Here is a 22,423-nt window from a genome sequence, read left to right on the forward strand (position 1 = left end):
TGCTACTCCATAATGTAATTTTGCTACTGTTATGAACTGTAATGTAAATATCTGATATGCAGGATATGTGATATGCAACCTTGAAAGTGATCTTGACCCACAGATTGACAACTGCTGTAAATTAAGGTACAGTGGTAAACAAGTTACTTGATCATACATTGAAAATTCCTGTGTCTTTCTGTAGTCTAAAAAACATTAAAATTACTGAGAATTTAAAAAACCTTAATCAAAAGAAAATTGTGGCTAACAAACTAAAACTCCTCTTTACTTTTGTTTTGGCAATTAAAGTATAAATAGATCTAATATGTTCACTTCTTACCAGCCTCTTTTTTTTTAATCAAATAATCTGCTAATGCTCTTGGACACTGTGTTTTTCTGCCCACCATCAGGAAGTTTGCCCCTGATGTTAACAATGGGTTCATTCTTTTATTCCACTCATCATGAGATAGCATCTCTTTCTTGTAAACCAAAGGTTTCCTCACTGCACACAATATTTTCATGTCACAGAACTAATGTAAAAAAGCATAGCTTGTGGGACATTCTGGGACATAAGACTGAGATTTATTCTGTCTTCCTGTTACACCACTCTGCTGCCCTGCTTAAGTACCCCAAGGGCCAAGATGCTCCAATTCTCTAGTCTTGTAATCTGTGACATGAGTGAGTGGGTATGTGTGAGAATCTCTGTTCTTGATGACAGACTCATTGCTTCTTAGGCTTTTCTCAACTTCAAATCCATTTCAATCCTTTGAAAAACAAATAAAAGCCAACTATATTGGACTAACATGCCCAATGAAACATTGAAGTACCTTGAGAGAAGAATCAGATGAAATCCTATTATGGGAACACACTCACTCTATTGCTGTCCTCTTAGTTTCTTTTTGAATTTAAATTTTGTTTATGATTACTTATAATGGGTTCAGATAAAATATGCAAAATAAATGTATTGTTCTAGATGATAAAAGGTTGATCTACTTTGTGTGGTGGGGAAATGAAGGTAGAATTTTATAATTTGTTTTCTCACACTGATTTCTCTGTTGGCAGGACTTCTAAAACCAATGCTGGCATCAATGTTTAGGATGTGTTTTCTCATCCTTCTAATTTTTTAAACTACATTGTCATCTATATAATCAGTGCTTTGGTTCTTTATTAAGATTTTAGGTGAAAGCAAAATTATAGAGTGCTTAACAATAAATCTTTTCCACACTCTTATGGCACAATAAGATTAGTTAAGAGATGGTGGTGAGTTTGTATGAAAGAGACTTGGTATTCACCAAATAATTACAAAAAAATTCCAAAATGATAGAAACTCATTTGAAATGTTGGCTATCATGTCTCCTTCGCACATTGTGGAGAAAAACACAACAGCCAGAATTATCATTACACGGGATAATATGTTTTAAGCAGGTTGGATTACAGACATAGTTAATAAAATGGAGAAAGAAAAAATAAATGATAGTATGTACCTACTTGGTTATCATTGTTGATGGACGAGTAGAAAGTAGACTAAAAGTGAAGAAAGGAATCCTGAACAGTATTTGTGACAAGATGACAAGTTCTAAGCAGAACAGGCATTTTGAAATTAGGATGCAGAATTATAGAACAAGATAACAAACTGTTGTGAGATACAACAAAGTACAAAGTATGAATTCTCAGTGTCTACTTAAGGCAGCTTGACTGTGGCCACTCCATCTTTACTTACCTGGAAATACCAGCTTTTATTTTAATCTTGTGTGTGTGTGTGTGTGTGTGTGTGTGTGTGTGTGTGTGTGTGTGTGTGTGTGTTTATAAGAGTGTATTACAGTGCTCATGTGGAACTCAGAGGATAACCTCAGCTGTCAGTTCCTCCAGGTTCCATCTGGCTTGAGACAGGTTCTCTTTGTTTTAAGGGTGGCTGGCTATAAGCTTCTAGAGATTCTCCCGCGGCCAGACCACTATATAACTGTTGAAGCATGGGGTCTTCAAACACACTACCACACAAGGATTTGCATGGGTTCTGCAGAATTAAACTCAGTTATTCACACTTGGGGAGCAAGTGACCAATCCATTGAGTCTTCATCTCGTCAGCCCTGTAGATGTCACTGTTTATTAGTTATGTTAAAACTATCACATTATAGATAAATACGCACATCAGCACGATTCCTTCTCCCTCCCTGTGAAGATTCAAAGTAACTAAAGGCAGTCATCTATGTAAATATATAATTTACTGCCTTTTAATGTAGTTCATGTCTTGTAAACTATCACAACTCTTAGTCACCTATTTGAGCCAGTGTATTTGCTTCCTGGTTAAATGCTAGCTTGCTTTAAATGATTGGCAATATTTAAAAGTAACATAAGGCTTGTAATGACTGCTCTCAGAAGATGGGAAAAATAACTCACAGTTTTGTGAGAAAAGGGAAGAAAAACTAGGGAAGAGAAGAAAGGCATTTACTTCCTGTCCCATAAACTTGAAATAGCCGTATACTCTTGAATAAAAAAAATGAAATTCATATAACGTCTCATTTAATATAAACATACTATCAAAGAAAAGAAAGACTTTAGGGCTCTTTTTTAAGTCTAAGCTGGTTTCTATTGATATGTTAATACCAAAATCCAGTAAAAGTTGAGGGTATATTTGCCAAAAGTAATTTGATTTCTATAAATGTGTTTTTTTCCAGATGTTATTAACACATTTTCTGCTTTGAAATAATTTCCTAGGTGATTAAGTAACTAGTAAGCTTTACACGTTAGACTCTGGTCAAAATTAAAAAAGAAATAGTATTACAGTATGACCACTTCTCCATGAACCTGTCAAAATTCTCTATCATCCATCTATCATCTATCTGTACGTCTGTCTGTCTGTGTCTGTCTTTCCCACCCACCCTCCCTCTCTTCCTTCTTCACATCTGAAATTTAGATATAGCAACCTAAATAAAATAAATACAGCCTTATTAATACAATGATATCAATCTTGAACATATAATCCCTTTGATTTTCCTAATTTTTGCACTTGGGGAGGCATCTTTATTATTTTGATATTCTTTTTTTTTTTTTTTTTTTTTTTTTTTGGTTTTTCGAGACAGGGTTTCTCTGTGTAGCTTTGCGCCTTTCCTGGAACTCACTTGGTAGTCCAGGCTGGCCTTGAACTCACAGAGATCCGCCTGGCTCTGCCTCCCAATATTTTGATATTCTTATCTGGCAAATCTATCTTAAAATACTTCATCAATGTAGTTTACTACATATAATTATGAGAGTCATAGGTGTGTATTTACACTATATTCTGTGAGGATATTTTTATTTTCAGAGTTTTTTTTTTCCCTAAGAACCTATCACTATGACCGTTTTAAAGGGTTTCATTAGAGGCCTTAAGTGGATTGTAGAATTCTTGGTTTGGGAAACTCCCAAACTCAATGCACATTGGCATCTCTGCAGGAACTGTAGCTCCTTCCATTCTCAGGAGCCGCCTCTGGGTGAGAGACTGGGTTGCCCGTTCCACCATCAGAGTGTCACCAACAGACTTTATACCCATAAAATTTATCATCTGCAATTTTCCCTTTTCCATATGTAACTCAGTTTCAGACTCAGTTTCAAAACTCACAATAGAGCATTAAACTTGCTTTTCTATCCTTAATTATACCCAGAAACTAGACTTAGCTGGAAGCAGATTTAGTAGGCATAGCATTATTGATATTTTGTACAGAAAGACCGATAAGGATTGGATTAGAACTGACGGCAAGTTGACAACCCCTTAGATTCCACAGCACAGGTGCTGAAACCATCCTTACCACAGACACCATAGAATAGAAGCAGTACTCTCACTCTGGTAGTGAGCATGGTCAAGATAAGTAGCCATGTTTCCTTCCCAATCCCACACAACTGGAAGGAAGTCAATTAAGACTCTCAACCTTAAACACACCTTCCTTAGTCAGCTGTGCAGCCATGTATTTGAGGTGATTCGCTAGGAACTCACAAGTATGATGCCCTGAGGAGAGTAACTGGAATATACATCAAGGTCAATAATTTTTGTGTCATTTTTATATTGTTTCGTCTCTCATTCCCATTGTCTTTGATAAAATACATCACATTATAATGGGTATAGAGTCTGAAAACTAAATTTTAGTGTTGGTCTCTAGCCATGAACTCTGTTAAGATAAATTGAATGAAATGGTGAAAAATTAAAGTTGAAAATGATTCATTCTATACTGTCTCAGAGACACAAATACAGATGGCTTTTATTGTCATTATTTTGTAATGCTGGGCGTTAAGCCCTGCATTGTACATGAAAGATTAACTGGGACCACAGGAGTACACCCTTGAAACACAGGCAATAAGTCTCTGGGAAGCACACACAATAAATAAATTAATTAATTAATTAATTAATTAATTAATACATATATACATACATACTGTAACTTTATTCAAATAAGTTTTTAAATCTTTTAAATAGTATATCTTTCAATAATAAATATCTCTTAGAAATACTGAGGTAAAGGATCATTAAAGGTTCCTTCCCATAGGTGAATGTTGGTCCTTATTTATTTCCAAATATTCAGTGGAATCACAGTAAGCATTAGTGAGAATTCTTCTGGTGTCAAAAAACATAAGCACAGCCCCCAAAGAATTTATATGGAAAATAAATTTCAATATATTATGTTGGTTTTATGTAATGCAGCAGAATATCAAAAGAAAGTAAGTGTACACACAGAATTTTAGGATCTCTTCATCTTGCACCACCTCCACTTTCTTCTGTGTGTCATGTCCACATGGTTTAAAGCATGGTTGTAACAAATTCCAAGTTTACATGTTTTCCTGTCTTCTTAGGAGAGAAACAATAAAACTTGCTTGGCTTCAACCTTCTGGGAAAAGAATTAATATGAGTCAGAGATCCATCCTTGGACAACATTGTCTGTGAGACAGAGGGTAAGATCAACCAATAAAAATATCTCTGCCCCATTGTACCAGAAAGTGAAGTCAAAAAGCAAAGTAAGGCAATTCCCAGAAACAGAGGAATGGAATAGGAACATAATAACTATGTGCATTTATTTGATTGAGAATGGATTTTATTAGTCATTGGACATAATTGTTAAGTCACTCAATTTTTATGTTCACTATAAAACTTCAGTATATAGACTTGGAGTACATTCTTTTGCCAAGAGAAATAACTGGTCCATCTCAAAGTGTGGTTGCAAAGTTTCCCTAACAGATTTCAGAGCCTGCTGAATGGAGTATCTGAGAAATACTTCACTAAAGATAATTAATCCTCTCCTTGCTTCTTTGTGGAAGTGTCCATAACTATGGTTATAAAGCTCACACTTCATTTTCAGGCAATAGGAAACAACTAATTGATGTTTTATGAGTTTGTTGATGGCCAGTCAACCACCGTTACTCTACTTTATTTCGTTGTTGACTTTTCAGTAGCTTGATAATACAGAAGAAAATGAGATTCAACTTAGCCTCTTCCTAATGGCAAGAACTCAATATGCTAAGCCAACGAATGTACTGAACTGAATTTTGTACAGAGAATACTCTTCCAAAATCTATATTGTTTGAATTTTGTCTAGGAAAAAAAATAACATTTTAAACTAAAATTGAATGGCACGGCAATGCATAATTGTGGAAACAGGAAACTGAAGAAATGCTTTTGCTGTGCTCTGATATGGCTGGTGGCATGACCCTCACTCTTGGGAAAGCTGGTGTTGGAGGACAGATTAAAAAAAAGTGCTGATTTGTGGAGCAGGTGACTTCATAGAGCTTGTGTGTCCGTCTCCGTCAATCAGGAGCTTCTGTATTTTTCCTCCTTGGAGCCCCACAAGGGTTCATTAAAATTATTTTTTCCTTTTTAGTTTTTCAACCTTTATTCTCCATATTCAGCTTTGGAAATGAACTCACAACCAACTTTTATTTTGTTCTGTCTCTTTTGATCACCAGAATATCTGTGTTGATCGGTAGTATTCTAGTTCAGCAGTTAATAAAACAGTGTTAATTTTTATTATGTTTTATAATGTTCAGATAAAACATGACCACAGTCTACTAAAAACAGGATAAAGTATTTCTACTTGAGGCTGGAGAGATGGTTCAGTGTTTGAAAGCACTGGCTCTTCCAGAAGACCTGGGTTTGATTCCCAGCACCCACATGGCAGTTCACAATCACGTGCAACTCTGTTACCAGGCGAACCACCCCCTTTCTGTATTTCATTAGAAAATAAACAGGCTTCTAAGGGACAATAATAAAATATAATAAGATAAAGCAAAAGCTAACATATTGGACTAGGACAAAACAAACAGACAAAAAGAGCCTAAGAGAAGGCACACACACACAAAAAAGCAGAAAAGCCCCATAAAAAGGAAAACAACAAAAACAAAAACAAAAAACCACTAAACTGGAATCCATAATACATATTCAAAGAACCCTTATAGTTTGTTTCCCCAGTGAGACTTCCTTAGGAAAAACTAAATTTTCGTTTGCAAGGGGTTATCAATGTCTCTAATAACACGCAGAGTGGATATCAGAGAATGCAGAATGGTCTAGGATGTCAATAAACAGAAGACCAAAAAGAGACTTTTTGACTAATACTTATTTTGTTGGGGAGAAAGAGACCACTAGATAGATAAATTACAAAGGGAATGAAAAATGACAAAAGCCTCTCAGATGGCTCTGTGCTTTTTATAACAGGAAGCTGCCTTCATTCTAGAGGCCATCTTTGATGAAGGGAAATAGATTCCCTCCTAGACTTGGATGGATGGTATGGAGTGGTTTCCAATGATTGGATGCTCAAGTCACATGCAACTGAAGGTGTTCCTAGTAAACTAGCTTCCTGTCTCAGATGAGTAAATATGGTGTAAAATGATTGGAGGAGGATTTTGTTTCTGAAACTGCTTTCTTGGCAAGGAGTACATTTTGTGATGGTCAGAAGTGCTGCGCAGGAAAGGTACTTCTGGAATATCTTCTCTGAGGCAGAGGCTGAACTTCTTGACATTTCTCATAATCTAAATTACTCCTGATATTGGAATTAGGGTTTCCAGCCAGTCTAGAGACTGTCAGTGGCTCTCAATGTCTGCCCTAGTCAACCTGCAACATTTCCCACTCTATAACATCAGTGATGATAATTGCTTCACGGAAGATGTATTCCTCTAGGAGACAAAAGTCATCCATTGGTGGAGAGCTATAATGTCTATTCTTGGAAGTCTTGATCTTGTAAGGTGTTCCATGGGAAAGATCACAGAATTTAGTGACCTTCTTTCAAATGGAGGAAAGAAACAACTTCATCTTTGGCAGCTGAAAGTCCTAAGATTATGACATTTCCAAGGTTTGTCTTCCACTGGAAGACAGGGTTCTGACCTCCTGCTGTGGAACAGCTGGCTTTCTATGGTCTGCAGCTTACTTTGTTCACATATTATCACCTTTTCTGTTTGGTTGGGAGCTATCCAAAATGCCTAGAACAAGTTAAAAAGTGTGTGACTTTGCATTTGATAATAATATCAAAGCCAAATACACATTACTTCAGCAGAAAACATTTAGAGTCAAGTGAAGGAGAGTAAATGGAAGCCATTTTTAGAAATTCTAAAGCACAGAGGTGAATAACTCTTTAATACATGTCTGCTCTATTCTCATGAAATAAAAATAGAACTTGTACTCTAAAATCTATTTTCTCATTTTTATCAAATACATAAATCTTCAAAGGTTAGACCTACACAGTGTGTAAATGCTATTGAAAATGACAACAGAGAGACCTTGCTTCCCCAGGATTGACCCTGAAGCCCTGAGGCACACTGGGAATTTCATGTGCACATAGCATTTACTTCTGTCCTTCTGTGAGAGGCTCTCTAATTTCTGAACAGTATTAAGCTTTTCACTTAAAAGTACAGATTCTATGGGTGGTAATATGCTGCTTTTCATTTCTGTGTTACACTGATGGAGTCAGACTCCTGTGTATGTATAATTTCTCTCCACAAAAGCATGTTGTAACATCTGAATCGAATGCCTATTGGGGAGCCAAACCTTGAAAATAAAATGGAATAAGACCATTTGGTGGTTAAAAATAAGTACATAAAAAAACTGATGTTACTAAATTCAGTTACCTTATTCTATATAACAGCTAAAGTTGACACAGTCCTGGAACTGTTAAAATTTGTCATATTATGAGTGCATTATGTGCATCTCTCAGCTCTCCTGAAAAATCTAATGAAATCGTAAATTCATTGTAACTTCCATTCCCTGTAAATGTAAACAATCTTCTGGGGGACAAAACTCAATGTGATAGATTTTCTGGTTGTTTGTTCTTTGTCCTGTACCTTTTCTGAACTTACACGCAAGAAGAGTTCTCTACTATCCAAACATTATCTCAATTTAGTAGCCTCATGTTGGTATTGGTTACTCATGAGATTATAGATTAGGTCGTTAGAGACAAGTCCTGACGAGTCCTAGAGAGCTGAACTTTGGCTTTGTTCTGGGAATGAAACTTCCCTGTCATGCCGTGACTTTCTTTTCCATTCTCTGTGTTTTGTTTGTTTGTTTGTACTTTTACCTTTTTCTTTTTGTAAATTTATTTATTTTATATATGTGTACCACAGGCATGCCTGGTGACCTGAGAAGACAGAGGACAGCGAAAAAGCATCCGATTCCCTGGAACTAGAGTTACAGACAGTTGTGAGCTACAGTGTGCAGCTTGGGAATTGAACCTGCATGCTCCGCAAGAGCAAGTGCTCTTAATTGCTGAACCATCTGTCTTCTGCTGTGTACTTTTAAGCAACATTTGTTATTTACTCCTTCCTTTAAAATTCATTGTTCCAGAACTTCATACAGCATGTACTGTCCTTTTGTCAAATCCACCACCATGTACCCCTCCATCGCTGAGGTACTTCCTCTCCCAACTTCATGTACTCTTTCCAAGGCCACTAAGTCCATGTAGTGTTGCCAGTATGTGCATAGGGCCTTTCACTGGAGGATAGACAGCCTGTCGGGAAGCATATCCCTGAAGCAGGCTGCCATTCTTCCTTCCCTAGCAGCCATCAATTATCAAGAACACTTCCGCGAGGTATGGAACTTTGCAAGACCCTCCCACACCCATGTTGACACTGTACATGTTTTCTGCTACTTTGAGTCCATGTCTTGCAACAGCCTTGTAACATCTGGCAATTTTTTTTTTCTAGCAGGCCTCTAATAGTACTGTTACTAACATTGACTTTCTGTATGCTATTCTGCGATGAGATCATCACTGTGGAGGGGGTGTAATATAGATGTCCCACTTAAAGCTGAGCACTCCACAGTGTTTCAGCTTTCTTTCATTTGCATAATAGTGGTCATTACTATTCCTATTTATTGGGTCCACGTATGTTTATGGTATGTGTGTGTATTTCTTCATTTTATCTTTACAACTCCAAAGTGAGTTGGCTATTCATTTTCTTCTACTTTAAACACCAAGAAACAGAATGAAGAGTGTATGTATCCTAGTAATACAGTGTTTGCTTATTATACTATGTACAAGGCTCTTCATTCAATCCTCACTACAAAACATGGGCAAGGAAATATGAATGTCAATGATAGAGATAAGACTTGAACTTAAGACGGGAGCTGAATTTCCCATCTGCATTAAAAAGAGGCAACACTCTTTAAATAGCTATTAATAAATGTACATTGTTTGGCTTCATTTACTATTTTTATATTTATTTATATACTGCCTTCTTTTCTGAATAGTCTGTGTTTGCTTCTGACCTAACTGATTTACCGAAAGTCAGATCCTTGTGGATTCTGTATTTCAGCAGTTTTTGTTAGATGATCTTTTCTAAGGTGTGGAGCAACATCCCTAAGCCTGATCATACATCCTGGGATCATCTTCCTTTATTTTCTTTCTGTGCCTCCATAGAAGGTCTTCTGCCTCCAGAGTTGTATACAGGCTTATTCCTAGTCAAGTATCTCACTTTACTGGGGCAGACAGCATTAGTTGCTGCTTCTTGGATGTCATTGAATGTAAATCCCTGTCTTTGTTCTTATCAGATTTCACTGCTGCTGCTTCTTAGCACAGAACTCCTTGACTCCACATCCTAAGAAAACAACATATTGCAAGGCTATTTAGTTAACTTTGAGACATGAGAGTACAAGGTATGCAACTGACTAAAAGCTATACTGGGACATGAGCTGTGTATTCCAGCTGTTCTCAGGATGATTGTGTGAATGATTGTGCTCCTTTTGCATACCCTAACCCCAAAGAACAATACACATAAAGGTCCCACATGTCATTTGCTTAGAATTTCTGTCATTAATATTGATTTAAAAGACTATAATACTAAATATAGCTACATTTATTGACTTACATAAGTATTCACAGTATTATGCTAGATACTTATTAAAAATTATTTCCATATAAAATACTGGAGAGTATTGTAATTATGCCCTTTTTTGTGTATTTGTTCTTTTGTGGGTTTTTGTGGTTGTTGTTATTTTCCAACTACTGCTTAGAAGTTAGTGTTTTGGTGCTAAACATTATTTCTATAAATTGTGGTGTCAAGGTTTAACATATTTTTCACAAAATTCAGAACATGTAGGTGTTGTTTTTCTGTGCATTTAGAGATGTGATTAACCCCATCCTTTTTTCCTAAAACAATTACAGAACTTACTTGGGTAGACAAGGCAGTGTTAAATAATCCTCAAAGTGTGATATAAAACTTATGTAGCAGCTATTGCTTGTATGAAAAATAGATTCAATCAGTATTCTTATCAAGGATGACGGAGGGGTTAGCCATCCTTAGCCATAAGATCTGAGTTGGAAGGAAATTATGATGCTTGAGTACCAGATGGATGGTCCTGGAGGTAGCTGGAGCTTGAGGAAGAAGGATGAGTTATTGTCAAAGAAGGAACTATTTACCACAGAGAAAGATATTAGATGGACTCAAAAACATTGGAGTCAAAATCCCTCAGAAGCTAAGACATATTCCCAAGAGGAATATACTGTTCAACTAAGGTGCTGACCCAGAGGTGCCATTCTTATCCCTATGGTGACACCCAGAGCTCACTCTAAAAAAGTTCCCATGTTGCTGACTCCTGTAGCCACACTGGGTCTTTCTTTTGTGTTAGTAGGGATTACCCCTACCAACACATGGAATACAAATATATTCATGATATTATTTACCATGCAACTTTCATTAAGTTGACTTCTAAATATTCTTATAAAAGAATAATTCTGTTAAAGTGCACTTACTATTTTACTGCCAATCAATAGTAATGTAATCCATCCCATAGTCCTTTGTAATGGGAATGAGATTTGTTTTGGTCATCACAAAGCACTGAGCACAGTTTTCCAAAGATGATTTACAGACCTAAATTTGACTGTTTCTTAAAACTATGTACTTAATTGCATCTGTACCAGAATGCTACTTGTCACAGGGAGATCCTGAAAAAGGGATAGTTATAGACTTCAGTTATGCATCCACCTGTGACCCAATCAAGTTCCAGTGTGTATTTCCAATCCAGTGGTCAAACAGATGGCTCTGGTTAAACTCAATGGGTCACAAGATCAAACCAAAATAATGAATCTGGGAAAAGCACTGGTAGGGAGGAGGGAAGAGGGATAGTGATATGAAAGAGATAAGAGCTGACAGGCACAAAGAATTTTGCAATAGGTATAAATTACTATTTGGACTCAAACATTAAATGATGCTTATAGAAACTCCAAAAGGGCAAAATTACTTATATGGATAAAAGAATTGCTGGATGATTTGTGTGGATAAAAGCCAATTGATGAGACACAAATTGAAAGTACTAGATTGAGTATAATGTCTTTAAAATGATGGTTTCTATATGTCTTGCAATTTGAAAATTGTCCCAAATGGCACACTCTACATTTTCCTACCTCTTTAATTTTCATTGGAACAAATCACCAGATGCAAAAACTGAGAACATGGGATGCTGTTGCTCATCTTTAAGTGCATATTGTTCTTTAACAACATTATTTGTATATAATTCATCTTGATTAATCTCTCCCCCATTTTGCTTATATTCTTCCCATCTCAATGTTCTCTCTTCCCTGCCAGTTGTGTATGTCACAAATATATTTTATTATTATAAACAGTAACTTTAATGTAATAACCTTTTGTAAAGATTAATATAGTCACTTAAATGAACATTCCCTGAGTTCCAAATACTACATATCTAAAAACAAAATTAATTGAGCATCAGTCAGAACCCCAAGCAATGTTTTAGGTACCAGAGATACATTACATAAGAAAAGATGCTCTTGTCTGAATTACACTAGTTCAATTCATTTATTCTTTCAATGATGCTTATTGAATAATGATTACAAGCCAAGATCTAAGATATCCCTAGGAACATAGAAAATGCAATATTATTCAGAATTGTGTAGCACATTAAGCACAATCAATACAAACATAATATCATAGTATATTTATTCTATGACAGGTATAAGTATGTGGCTGGAGACACACATGAACTAGATCTCATTTTTATTTTGGCAGAGAAATAAGGAAAGATGGGATGCCTGAAAGATCTGATGTTTAGGCTGCCATAGGAAATAGCAGGAAGATTTACCCTTGGAAACAACAGAGAGGGTAGAGTTGGTAGTTGAGTGTAAAAGGTAAATCCAGAAAAATTCTATGGCCTGTGCAATGGCAAATACTGAGAAACAGTATGAACACTTAATAAAAATGAAAGTAATTGGGGGTTGAAGAGATGGCTAAAAAATTAAGAGTACTTATTGCCTTTGCAGATGACCTGGATTCAGTTCCCAGCACCTTATGGTGGCTCACAACAATCTCCAGTTCTAGGAGATCAGAAGCCTTCTTCTGCCCTCCACTGGCATTGGTAAAGTAATGCAGGTGGTACACATACATACATGCAAGCAAAACACTTATATACATAATAAAATACATAGCTCTATAAGTTATCTTTAAAAAGTGAAACTAGATCAATATGCCTGGATGATAGAGAAACAAAAGACTAGTGTAAGAAAGTGGTACTGCGGGGTATAATGTAACGGCCAGAATACAAAGAGTGGTGGGTATTTGTTGAACAAGGTGAACATATTCTACTAGAAGCTGACGGTCTCTGTGCACTAAACTTCAATAAATTACAGTGTGTGGAAATAAACAAATGCATATATTTTCTTAAGTTCCACAAATATTTATATGAAACTTTTGTGTTCAAGATATTGCACTACATACTGTAGGAAAAAAAAATTTGTTTGCTTGTCTTTCTGAATAAATTAATTTTTTTTTCAAAAGCTTATTGAAACAGATTTCATATGCTACATAATTCTTTTTTTTTTTTCCAGGTAGTGGTGGTGCATTCTTTTTTTTTTTTTAATGCCGAATGCCATTTATTGAAGGAGGGAGGGGATCTTAAACACAGGTTTGGATACACAGACAAGGAACTTCCCTTAAGCATTCAGGAGGGTGTAACCCAGCAGAGAATTAACATAGGGAGGATATCAAGGTCAAGGTCAGCAAGCAAGGCAACAGTTACCCAAAACGGTTCAAACACACAGATTGCAAGCCCAGCGTCACTTTGAGATCTTTGGCAGCAGTTAACTCAGCAACTCACACACGATTTAGCCTTTATGATAATGAGTATTCAGAGTATTCAGACAGGTAATACCTGCGGGGCGCTCACCAACCTAAGGCAGAGCGCCTGTGTGGCCTGGGCAGGCGTCTCCATGACGGGTAAGGTGACCTGCTGACTTCCCATGCAACCTAAGTCAGAAGCTCATTTTTTAGTAAAAGGGGGGACTTGTAGGGCCCTGGTCCCCGTTTTGAATAAATTAATTTTTAATTAAAATATAACCTCATCATTTCCCTCCTCTCTCTCCCCCCTCCAACACCTGCCCTGTCCCACACCCCATTTCTTTTCCAATTCAGTCTTTTAATCTCTATTATTGTTACTTATATATATATGAATCGATATAAAAATGAAACTTCTTAGTCCACTTAATATAGAGTGTAATTTATTTTAGGGCTGACCAGTTGGGATTAGATAAACCATTTAGGAGGCTCATCTCTAGAGAAGACTAATTTTCCCTCTCTTAGCATTTTTGAATTGTCTATCTTGTCCTCAAGTTTATGAGGACATGTACTAATAATACAAATGATACCTTAGTAATAGAATATAGTCGTATATAGTAATAGAATACAGTCAGAGTCCCAAGAAGATGTTCACCCCACATGATAGCGAGGGAAAGAAAACATGAGAACTGCATTTGAGTCAAGATATAAGAAAGAGTTTTAAAAGTGATCTCAAGGTGAAAAAAAATTGTCAGTGATATAATCATCATAATCAGTAATGATAAAGTTAAAAAAAATGTTAAAATCAAAGCCAGAAGTAGTGTTTCGGCTTGAGTATGCAACGTGTGCCATAGTTGGTCCACATCCTCCGTTCTGAAATCTCTGACATCAGGCCAGCCTTCTCATATTCAGCTCCTTCTGGTTCAGAGCTCCTCTCAGCTCAAATTTCTGCTGTAGAAACGTCTTCCCATTTATCCATGTGAAATACACAACTCTCTCCTCCTTTATCTGATCTTACTGGTTTTTTTTGTTGTTGTTCAATACTGACAACTCTGTCATCAATGTCTGTCAGAAACACAGAGATGGAGGATGCTCTAGTGTATAATGTACTATCAGTTGTCCCTTGTTGCCTATTCGTGGAGTGATTAAATAGAAAAGTGAAGTTGGGGAAAGCAGTTGGAGGCCACAGCACAGAGAGAAAATGTGCGAAGCAAATAAAGCCACTAAGACTGTCTTGGTGGCTGGGGGCAGAAGAGGAGGGGCTTTATTTAATAACGACTTAACGAGAGTCTTATTTGTGGCAGGCATTAGGAGGGTAAATTCAAGAATGAAAGAACCCGGTGGAAGAAATTCCAGAAGCTATTGCATTACCTGTAGAAAAATGATTTTGAGCCATAATTTGATAAATATAAATATAGATGTTGTCATACTAGAATTAGGCAGACAAGAATTGTCAGATTCGGCAACTGACTGCACATTCAGGCCAAAAAAGAATTCAAATGAATTTCAATTACTTGGACTAATAAGTGAAAAAACAGTAATTTCATGGGTATTGTGAGTTTACAGTGCTGGAAGATGTTTTAAAAGATCATCTATGGCATCCAGCAGAGAGGTCAGGCATAGACTTGTCTGTGTCTGTCAGCTGATTTGTGGAGATGAATCTAGACTTTCTACCTAGAGTCATATCCTCGATATGAGAATGTCTCAAAAGTGGTCAGAAATTCAACAAAACTCATGATTCTATGCCCTCAGGAACATCTTCCCATATCATTTTCTTTTCTTTTTTTTTGCAAGTGACAGTGACATCTAAGTGCGCAATTTGGCATCACACACATTGGAAAGGCTAAACAGTTTGCCCTGGGTCAATAGCTAGTATGCCGATGTTTGCAGATGTGACTATTGCTACGTAAGACTCTAGCTCTTCAAACTACCCATTTGCAAAAGTAAAAAAAAAAAAAAAAAAAAAAGTGGAGGAAAGAAAAAGGAAGGTAAGGGAGAAAGAGAGTAAGGACATGTTTTAAGAATGGAGATTAGAAACCGGGTGGTAGTGGCACATACTATTAATCCCAGCACTCTGGAGGTAGAGCCAGGAGGATCTCTGTGAGTTCGAGGCCAGCCTGGTCTACAGAGCAAGTTCCAGGACAGGTACCAAAACAGAGAAACCCTGTCTCAAAAACAAAAACAAAAAACAAAACAAAATAAAAAAGAATGGAGATCAGGTATTTCACATTCTGAAAGTAAATGAAATAAATAAATGAAAGTAAGAAGAAAGTTAGTACCTGTGGTAATTAAAATGCCATTGCTGATCATTGAGAGAACTATAGTAAAGTAATAGTAAAATGTAGATTATATCTTATACATAGCAATTATTACTTATATTAACAGAGGTCTTAGGAAGAAAAGCTGAAAACTAGTGTTTAAAATATTTACTTCATACTCACAATGACTTACTCCAGTTTTTCACATTAAGATATGTTAAAAAAGCTGTCGTTGAAAATCTTTCTGAGAACTCCATCTTAATTATAATGAAGGGATAGTGTTATGGACAAATTAAGCTGGGTGGTGTGTTGTACAAAGTTCTAGAAGAGTAAGACTCTTTATAAATATAAGCTAACACTAGGCAGTAAGTCTACCATTTCTGAGGTGAGAAGATGAATTTAATTGTCATTTAAAATTTTCAGTAGAACCCTTTTATATTGAGCTGCCTGAGTCTTAAGATTTTCGTTATGTTAGAATTTTGTTGTAGTAACTTTTTCAATAAAAAAAGATATCTGACAGTAGTGAGTACTGATAACTTTAAAGAGTTAGAATGTACATTTGATACTGGTTTGTATTATTACAGTGCATGGAGAAAGCTTAAAAGGCACTGCACATATAGTTACACAAAATTCAGACTATTTACACAAAATTCAAACTCTTTACTTTTGGGAATGTAAGAGATTCCTTGAATCCTAAATCCGCAAAAACAACATGTTCCCTAAGATGGACAGAGGGACAGATTGGGTTTCTGTTTGGGAGTTCCCCTTAGATTCCTCCAATAACACAGAGAATGACATGGCTGCCTTGGAGAATTTGCTGACTAAAGTCCTGATTTATAAGCTCAGCAACGTGTATGAAAGTCTATGTCCTAAACTATGGAATACTAGAAAATAAAATAATATCAGATTTATCTTGGAGTTTTCATAAACCTATCAATGAATACATTAATAAAATGTTTATCAAAGAATTAGACATTGAAAGACACAAAATGTAAAACAGTTTTTAAATGGTTACTTAAAAATTCGTGATATAGTAGAAACACTTAGTTCACTATGATTTTAAATGGGACTCTGAAGATCTAATGTAAATACATCTAAAATTGTCCAAGACTCAATAATATCAGGTATAGATGAGTAAATACTGACACTTTTTCCTTTACTGTTTATGGCCAAGGGTAGAGAGAGATAACACAATTGATTTTAAAAGAATATTGGCTTATATTTCATTACAATCAATTGTGGTAATAATCACTAACAAATTAAGCTCTTCCTCTTTATTCATTTGTGACTCAATACCCATTTCCTCAAAGGAATCACTTTCTTAAATAGACCAGAAATGTAGATAATAGAAAGTGTCATTTAAATGATTATATAGAAAATTACCAGCTTTCATGTTCTGCCCTTAGCACACAGATCTCCCCAGACTTCAAGAACATGATCCTGCCCAGCTTCTGTGTATTGACATTCACAGGCATCTTAGCACAAACCTGCATGATCAGCCTCAAAGATGAGAGGTACTGCTTTATTTTAAGTTATTTCAGTGTAATAAAAGATACACTGGTGAGAATGGATTCTTCCTGGGAATAGCTTTCAAGAATTACCGTCCAATCATTTAGCACTTTCGCACCATTCCCCCATCTCCCTCACACCCAATTCTCATATACACATACAGTTTCTCTGCTTGAAGCAAACAACACCCTCTCTATTACAGTTAACCACGGCTTAACAAATGGAGTTTTTTTTTTACTGTCCAGTAGACTCAGCAGTAAAATCATTTTATCATTTATGATTAAAATACATAAAATTCTATGCTTGGTTTGTGTACTCCAAACTGTTTTCAGTCTTCAAACACTGTAAGGTGTATTCATAATAGTTTGTGTTATTTCAGTTGAGTATTAATTCACTGTTATCTCCTCCAGTTATCCACACTTACTTTCAGCAGTCTATGCAGTCACTGGTATCTCCAACTGGACACAGAATCACCAGACTTAAATTCACATATCCTGTCCTTTCTATATTTTAGATACTTTGTCGGTGCCAGTGAATTTCAAATGACCTGCATGTTTTTGAGCAGTTGCCTGATTAATGAAAAAATATTTTTAGATGTGGGTGAGGCATTCTACGTTCTCTTCCTGTGATTTCTATATTCTTGCTCTGTCTAAACTACTCTCCTCTTAAAATTTCTGCTATGTAAGATGATGGCTATAAATTTCCTTTCAGAAACACCATTGCAGTTTATATCTGGTGTGACTTAGTAAAAGACACACCACATTCTCTGGTCTTTATCATACACATTGGAAAAGGTAAGTAGTCATGCCAAAGGGAATCTCAATTGGAAAAATATATGAGCTTAGGTCTAAAACACTTTCTCGATGGAGTCATACTTGTGCTTATTCTCAGAATACAAAAATGACTTATTCATGTGAAATTTGGATATACAACCCAATTGAAACATGCAGATCTTATCAGCTGTTAATTAGATCTCTCTAACATAATAGTCACAGAAGCTCTCTATGAACACTTTGAAGTTTTCTCTCATCTTTCTCAGATCAAGTGAGTGGGGAAAAGTAAAATTTTAATTCTGAATACAAGCTGTGTAAGCTCAAATGGAATTCACCAGCATCTGAACAATACCATTTGTACGGTTTCATGGCATTACTAGGTAAGCTCCATTGGGGTTGGGGAAGGAAACATATTCTCTGATAACTCTGAAGTTTGGAAGCTGCTTCTGGATCCTACTGAGTCTTAACATGCGATCTTATGTGAGGTGAAAGAAAATTCAGAAATTAATGCATAGATTTTTATAACAAGACAGGAAAAAGCAAAAAGCCTGAAATATGATTTATTGCTGAGATGACTGGAAGTAGTCCAGAGATGGAGAGCCAGAGCTGGTGAGTAATCTGAGACTGAGGTGGGGTTGTTCAAATAGATACAGACCTTGCCAATAATGGAAGAAAATGTTAAGAACAACCAACATCAATTTCACTTGTGTCAGTAATTTGCACAAAGTACATGATCCAAAGCTATGGTTCTCAGCCTTGACAACACAATGTAGGTTTTCAAAATGTACTTGTTTTATGCAGAGGAAAATCTAGAATGTCCATCTTGAGATCAATATTTCTTCATGACATAAATCTATTTTTTAGAAATGTGTGCTTCCTTGCTTCACCATTTCTATTAGTGTTTCTCTTTCTGAAAGTTTCAATTTTTCAGATAATGTAATAGTTTATACAGAAGCATCAGAGCCTTTAGAAAACAACAAAATGTTCTCAGGGTAACCTATTGTGGAATAATAACACAAACAAGCTGTATCTGTGATGTTACCATCTAGCTACGGAACTGAATTCAGGATTGCTCAAAATTACAATATCATTTTTTGCTTGGGTGAAAGAACCTAGAGAGTAGGCCAGAACATGGCTGAGAAAATATCCACCACAAATGGGGGTGGGTGGGAGAAAGACAGCAAATTAGTCAAACTCACCTTTCTTCATATCAAATGTATGAGGAAGCTTCCTGATCTAACTAACAGTGTATAAAGAACACAGTGGACAAGAGGAGGAGCATGGTGAAAAGCACCAAGCTGATGGAATCAGAAACAAATCCAGACTCCAATGACTGAATACATGACAGAGCCTTCAATCAGTAACTTACACATGAGAAAGAGCAGTGATGGGGGGAAAGGGGGCTAAAGAGAAGAGGGGAGAGACAGAGACAGAGACAGAGACAGAGAGAGAAGGAGGAGAAAAGAAAGTTAAGAGCGTCAAGACTGGTGGAAAATGCAAAGTGTAGCCTGAGTTTGATTATGATCAAAGAATAAATTGCCAGAGATTTCACTGATTTTGTAGCTTGCCTTGGTAGGATGGCCATTTTTATGTATTAATTTCATAAATCCATCATCATGGGATGTCTTTCATCTGTGGATGTCTTCTCTAATTTATTCCTGGAGTGTCTTAAAGTTCTCACAGCACAAGTCTTCCACTTCCTTAGATTTATCTAGAGATCTTTTTTAAGGCTGCTGAAGAGGTCCATTTCCCTAATTTCTTTCTCTGTGTATTATTATTTATTTAAATTTTTGGTGGCATGTAGGAAGGATTTTGTTTGTCATTTTTGTATCTTGCTAATTTATTGAGTGTACTTATCGCCTGTGGGAATTTTCAGGTGGCATTCGTGTCATTTTTTGTAGAACTTTATCATCGGCACAAAAGGTCCCTTTGTCCTTTGCCTTTCCTATCTGTATCCTCATCATCTCACTCAGTTGTCTTATTGCTCTAGACAAGACTCCAGGAACTGTATTCAGGTATGGGAAGAGTTGACGCCATCGTCTTCATTGTTTGTTCCTGATTTTACCGGAAATGCTTAGAATATTTTTTTTACCAAGATGTTGGCTGTGAAGTTGTTGTATATTTCCTTTATTGTACTGAAATATGTCCCTTATATCCCTAGACCTTCCATGAAGGCCATGTTGGATTTTGTCAAAGCGTTTATTCAGCTAATGTGATGATCATAGGGTTTCTGTCTCCAAGTGTACTTATGTGGAGTTATAAGTTACATTATTAACTTACAAATATTGAACCACCCCTGTATCTCTGGGATGAAGCTGATTTGATCATGATGGATAATCTTTTTGAAGTGTTTTTTAATTCAGTTTGCAATTATTTTATTGACTTTTTTTTGCATCTACCTTCATCAGTGAGATTGGCTTATTATTTCCTTATTTTTTTTTATCTTTATTTGATATCAGTCTTCATAAAAAGAATTTGGAAGTGGTACTTACTTTTCTATTTTAAGGGAATAATTTATGAGTATTCCTGTTAGTTTCTTTAGTGTCTGACAAAATTCTGCATTAAATCTTTTTGACTCTAGACATTTTTTAATAGGGGGATTTTGAACTATTGCTTATATCTTGCTGATTGTTATGGGTTTATTTTAATTGATTAGGTCATATGCATATAGAAATAAAATTAAATTCTTCACAGAAAATGTTAATCTTAAAATTCATATAGAAACACAAAATACCCATGATGGCTAAAACAACATTCAACAATAAAAACATTGCTGGAGATATCACTATGCACAATTTTAAATTATACTACAGAGCTATCATGATATAAACAGCAGGTTCCTAGCCAAAAAAGATATTTATCAATAGAATAGGCTTGAGGACACAGTTAAAAGCCCATGTTCCTACAACCACCTTTTTTACAAAGAGGCAAAAGATACACATGGGAAAATAAACAGCACCTTCAATAACTGGTACTGGTCAAACTGAAAGCTACTTGTAGAAGAATGAACCTATACCCTCATCCTTCACACTGGACAATTCAATTCCAAGAAGATCAATGGCTTCAAGATAAACCCCATACTTTGAATATAGTAGAGGAGAAAGTAGAGAAGATGCTTCAACTTATAGGCACATGAAAGAACATTCCAAACAGGACCACCATAATGCAAGCATTAAGACTAACAGTTGAAAAATAGAACTTCGTGAAACTGAAAATTTTCTATATAGCGATGAACACCTTCATCTGAGTAAAGAAGCAGCCTGAAGAATTGATATATTTGCCAGATATGCATCTGACAGAGGGTTTGCATCTAGAATAAACAACTAAGAAATACAAATGGCTGAGATACAGTTTCTTAAATGTCCAACATCTGTAGTCATGAAGGAAACAAATTAAAACCACTTTGAGATTTCATCTTCTTCAAGTCCTAATCTAAAAGACAAATGACAACAAATGCTAGCGTGAATATAGAGAAGGAGAACTCTTTATTCACTGCTGAGTAGAACTCAAGCTGGTGCCACCACTACAGTATTCATGTAGATTTTCCTCCAAATTCTAGAAATAGATCTAGCACGTGGTCCTGCTGTACCACTCTCAGGCAAATAACCCAAAGACTTTATGTGATACGCAGATGTTCACTCATCCGTGCTCACTGTGGCTCTATTCGCAGTAACCAAGAAACTGAAGCAGTATAAATGTCCGTTAACTGATAATGGATGACAAAAATGTGGTGAGTTTCCCTCGCAGCTTGTGGAACCCTGTAAGAAAGTAAGAGGAAAGACTGTACAAGTCAGAGGGTTCGAGGACACAGAACACGACCCACTGACTTAACTAAGCAGCACACATCCGGGCTCACAATGCCTGAAGGCATAAACACGGATTCTGCAAGGATCTGCACCAGGTCCTCTGAATATATGTTACAGCTGGTAGGTTTGCGGGTTTTTTTTTTGTGGGCTCCTAACATTAGGAGCAGATGTGTCTCTGACCCTCTTTCCTGTTCTTGGGACTCTTTTTCTACTATTGGGCTTCCCTTATCCAGACTCTGTATGAAGGCTTTTACTTTGCCTGATTTTGTCTTTTGTGGTGTTTGCTTGGGTACCTTGGAGGCCTAAGCTTTTCTGAAGAGGGAACTGAGGGAGAGTGGATCCAGGGGAGAGGAGAGGTGTGTCTGGGATCTGGGAGCAGTGGTCAGGATGTATTGTATGAGAAAAAAATCCATTTTCAATAAAATAAAATAAAAATGTGATACATTTACACAATGGATCACAATTCAGTTGTAAAGGAAATGAACTCAACTACATCTTTGGAGGTTTTTTGACTCATAATGTTGTGTCAGGGCATCTGTTTATTTGGTTTTAGCTTATAAGTCCTTTTCATATATATTACATTTCTAGTTTT

Source organism: Peromyscus californicus, unplaced genomic scaffold (assembly GCF_007827085.1).
Source record: "Peromyscus californicus insignis strain IS unplaced genomic scaffold, ASM782708v3 Scaffold_23__1_contigs__length_62951481, whole genome shotgun sequence".
NCBI lineage: Eukaryota > Metazoa > Chordata > Mammalia > Rodentia > Cricetidae > Peromyscus > Peromyscus californicus.